At 35.0% G+C, this 3,553-nt stretch overlaps 1 long non-coding RNA gene across 1 annotated transcript; it reads right to left on the bottom strand.

Annotated features, from left to right (window-relative positions):
- Nucleotides 1–1,141: 1,141 nt before the first annotated feature.
- Nucleotides 1,142–2,597, bottom strand: LOC137244874 (uncharacterized). The gene is made up of 2 exons (XR_010951217.1): nt 2,008–2,597; nt 1,142–1,776 (listed from the first exon to the last, which is right to left on the bottom strand). It is a non-coding gene; the product is annotated as an uncharacterized lncRNA (long non-coding RNA).
- Between the last annotated feature and the right edge of the window lie 956 nt (nt 2,598–3,553).

The following is a 3,553-nucleotide window of genomic DNA, read 5'->3' as shown; positions in this document are numbered from 1 at the left end:
TAAATTTGCTAGTATGTATATGGCCGCCAAAACCATATACACTCAATCATCGATGTAAACAAACTACCACCAAATAAAAATAAGGCACCGGCTTTTCGCCAACCATCAAAAACTCTCGGTATACGTATATGTATATTGTAAGTACATTGTAAGACTGTGTGTAGTACGTGCGAATGGCGAGAGAGGATAAAGGCCTAATGACGAACATCGCACAACAAAAAACACGACCAAACAAATACATATATATGTACATATGTATTTATGGACTAACTAACAGCCCACAACGCCTGTCCCCAACGCCAGCGATTGCAGCGCCACCAGGCAGGCAGGCAACAGTCACACAATTGATTCTAATCAAGCATCAGCTGTGCGATTCTCCTCAGAGAGGTCACCTTGAAGTTGTGCATTTTTTTGTTCGATATATTTTATTGTAGTACATACTACGTACGCACGCACAGGCAGTTTTTTCATCCTCAACCAAGTCACAAATTATTCAGGGTAAAGTAATTGTTTTGCTTTTAGTTGATTTAAATAAGATCGTGTTAATTGAATTTGATTTGAATTTTGTTGGTTGAGTGTATTGCATAAACATGATTAGTTGTGAAGAAATAATATTTGAAATGGCGAAAATTGTGGACGAAATGATTTCTGAAAGAATTTAAAATAATTGATATCGAAATTTATCTGTTGAATTATAAAAATAAGAATAAATTTAGTGAAAGTGATTTTGAAAAAAGAAAAAAAAAGAAATTTATAAAAAGCGAAGTCGAAAGAAGTTGTTGTTAGTGAATTTAATTAAACATAATTATGTATATAATGAAAATAGAAACTAAAAACAAAAATACTCAAAATACGTAATTGCAAAGGATATTTAAAAAGTTTTGGAATATGTTTTTTTTCTTATTTTCGTTTTGTTAATATCAGGCATGCTTAACGAACGAAACGATATCATTTCGTTACGATAATCAACGTTAATAAACGAAACGAAGTCACTTCGTTTCGTTTATTAACGTTAAGATCGTCAAATTAACGTTAATTTGGCGTTCTTAACGTTAATAAACGAAACGAAATGACTTCGTTTCGTTTATTAACGTTGATTATCGTAACGAAATGATATCGTTTCGTTCGTTAAGCATGCCTGGTTAATATGGTGAAACCAATTTGCAAGCCCTCACAAGTATACACATCCATACATAGGTATTAGAGGTTTACGCCGATCACTTTATCGGCGGCGGCGGCGTAGGCTCTATTATATACCGGCGGCGTGGGCGGCGAGCCGGCGTACACCAGTGTTCTTACTTTAAAAAGCTTAATTTTTCTACTTAAAAAAATAATATTTAGGAAAGGTTTTGTTTTTTATGTATTTAAAGAAATCAGCGTGCTGGCCATTTCGGAAAGATCCGAGGTTTTTGTTTCAAAATCTGGCAGACCGTTCAAAAATTTTCAGGAGTAGCTCCTTGCTGAGGGATTGTCCCTCGTTCGCTTACTCCAGAGAGGTTTTGAACCTAACCCCGGTCTTTGGAATTGGTACTGCTACGTCTTCTGAAAAGAAATAGAGATACATAAAATAGTCACACTTTTGTCTGTATATCTCGTGCAAAGCGTGGTTTCACTTGTTAACTCCTAATAATCGTCGCGAACACAATTCCTTTGAATCATTTGTGGCTCCTTGGCGGCCACACACAAAGGCGACTTACGGTTGCTATTAATGTTCTATTAATACTCATCACTCTCGTGGCACAGGACGCCTCCAGTTGTTTCGGCTGTTTTTAAGAGCTATTCCCGATGTGCGAACAGTGTTACGGCGGCAAGACCACAGATAGGGCGCGCTCGTAATAATGGTGGGGAGAGAAGAAAAGAAAATACACAAACGAATTCGTTATAAAAAGTACACAATAATATTTATTAAAACGAAAGTGAATGCAAATTCAGAGTTAATCAAATTTGAATTCACGCAAGGGCATGGAATGAATTTTATAATTTTGAGTATTATGGAAAGTGACTTACCTTCGGTGACTTGGCTACTGGCGGTTTCTTAGACGTGCGCAAAAGAAGACGCTATAAAGGTTTTGTGCTGCATTTGCAAAATAAACTTTGTATTTGTCTGTATTTATAGACTTCACTCGCAACCTGCTCAATTATTTATCGATGAGTTCAATTCATTATTAAGTAGTGTGTCAACGACGAATCTTGTAATTTTGGGCGATTTTAATTTGGATCTATTAAGTACAAGCCCTGTACTTAATCATTATAACATGGTATTGTCAGATCATGGGTTATATTCACTTATAAACGAAGCTACTAGACCAGTGGCAGGTACGTGTCTTGACCACGTACTGTGCCGCTTCTTTGGTTCTTCTTGGTCTGCCTGTTACGCTGTTAACTCGGACCTGGGTATCACGGATCACTGTATGAGTGGTATTCTCTTTAAAAACACAATGGTTGAGAAAGACGTTAGAAAAAGAAATAGGCATGTTGTGGAAAAAATTAATTTTGATCAACTAAATATTGAACTTCGCTTAAATATTTGGAGCAATGTATACGCCGAAGAAAATGTATCAAGGGCATACGGCTTGTTTTTAGATAATTTAATGCAATGCATTAACTCCTCAACATGCTGCGTTAACAAAAAAGCATCAGAAATCAGACTCAAACCGTGGATAAATAAATGCCTTTTGAATAGAATTAGGTTCAAAAATAAATTTAAAAAAAGTGCAACAAACATCCATATGACACCAATTTGAATACTCGTTTTAAGCAAATATGCAAACGAATCAATGGAAATCCAAATGTGGAAATCCAAATGTAATCCAAAAGAAGAGTGGAAAGTAATAAATAGGATTATTTATAAAAACACAAAAAGGCAAGATTCTCATTTTGTTTTACAAAAAGAAGGCGTTGATATTTCTGTTCCCATAGAAATAGCTAATGATTTTAATGAATACTTTACTTCAATTGTGAAGTCAAACTTTCCGCCAAATGTGACACCCCCTTGCGATTGTTGCTCTGATTTTGGAGTAGCTAAAGATTCTTTCAGAAGCAACAGCTTCTTTTTTGAGCCAATCTCAGGATCGGAAATTTTAACTGCAATCAAATCTTTGAAAAATAGTAATTCTTCCGGTCATGATGGAATCTCTAACGTTATATTAAAGAAAATCTCATACAATAGTGTTGATGTTTTAAAACATATCTTTAACTTGAGTGTTACAACTGGGATTTTCCCAGAACAATTAAAATTAGGAATTGTAATACCGATTCTCAAAAAAGGCAATAAAAAAGATATGGCTAACTATAGGCCGATTTCACTTTTGTCATCAATTACTAAAATTTTTGAAAAAATTGTAAAAGGAAGGATGTTATTCTACTTTGAAAAAATAAATTTTCTTAGTCCTTTGCAATTTGGTTTCAGGGATGGTCTTTCTACGGAAGATGCTCTTTTGGACTTCTGTTCAACTATATACAAGGGTATTGATTCAAAAAAAGATTGTGCTGGGCTTTTTGTGGACATTACAAAAGCATTCGATATGGTTGATCATGGCCGTCTTTTAAATAA

Source organism: Eurosta solidaginis, chromosome 3 (genome assembly GCF_040869045.1).
Source record: "Eurosta solidaginis isolate ZX-2024a chromosome 3, ASM4086904v1, whole genome shotgun sequence".
NCBI classification, from domain to species: domain Eukaryota; kingdom Metazoa; phylum Arthropoda; class Insecta; order Diptera; family Tephritidae; genus Eurosta; species Eurosta solidaginis.
Note: the sequence above shows the minus strand (reverse complement) of the source record. Positions and strands in the feature narration are given on the sequence as shown.